Below are 1215 nucleotides of genomic sequence, written 5' to 3' on the forward strand. Positions count from 1 at the left end.
CTTCTCGATTGTCGAATACCTGGTTTCCCTAGGCAACAGCTTTCGACTCAGGTACAGCACAGGAAGCTCTTCTCCTGGCTCCCCTTGGGCCAGTACAGCTCCAATTCCCACAGCCGAAGTGTCCACCTGCACGAGAAACCTCTTCAGCAAATCCGGGGTCTGGAGAACAGGGAATGAGCACAGTTGTTTCTTCAGCATCATGAATACACTCCTCAGTCCACCTCACAGGGTTGGTGGCCACCTTTGAAGTGAGGTTGGTCAGAGGGACACCGGCCACCTTTGAATTGAGGTTGGTCAGAGGGACACCGATGGTCGAGAACTGCGGAATGAATCTCCGGTACCAACCTGCCAGACCTAGGAAGGACTTCACCTGTGTCTTGGTTCTGGGTTGAGGGCTGTTCCTGATGGACACCACTTTGTCCATCTGAGGCCGAACGTCACCTTTACCCAGCTGGTAACCCAGGTACTTTGCCTCCAGTTTCGCCCACTCACACTTCAGGAGGTTAACTTCATTAGGGGGCACTATTTTCACCTCCTGATTTAGTATCCAGCACTTATTTGTGTGACTTATTCAAAACTGTCAATGAACGGCTGCAAACATACACCGCCTCACATCATTCATTTTCAAAGACACAATTAGGCATATCAGATTTAAAATATACAATAACACTGGCAGAACTGGGAAGAACTTCAAATCAGTGTGGGGAATAACAGTAGTGTTTTTGCCGAGAAGCACGATAATTACCCTATATTTTAGCCCATTGTTAATAATGAGAATTGTTCCACTGATCAGACTAAGTAAAGTAAATAGATAATAAAATCACCTGAAGACGAGAGAATGTAAATCTGCCCCTACACCCTAACCAAATCATTTTTATATTCATTGTCCGTCCTCTAGAATCAAACTGACACTTTTTGGTTCCCAATCTGTTTGACACATTTTTTTTCATAGATACAAATCAGTCCACCTTACCAAACTTCCCTGCTAAAACATACTGTAGGTCTGTCTGCTGCCTTTTCGTTGTCACAGCCGAAATGCCAAACACCAAAACGAGGGGACTAAAATGCAGGTGTAGATTGAATTGATTTTAGTACATGCTGTCAAAAGGCTGCATTCTGCATAGGGACGGGAGTAACAGCAACCTCATTTTGTTGACAAGTTACATTGTACATATAACAGCATTACCATGATGTTGTTGTTTTTTTACTCAGATG

The sequence above is a fragment of the Oncorhynchus nerka genome, linkage group LG10, assembly GCF_034236695.1.
Source record: "Oncorhynchus nerka isolate Pitt River linkage group LG10, Oner_Uvic_2.0, whole genome shotgun sequence".
Lineage (NCBI taxonomy): Eukaryota > Metazoa > Chordata > Actinopteri > Salmoniformes > Salmonidae > Oncorhynchus > Oncorhynchus nerka.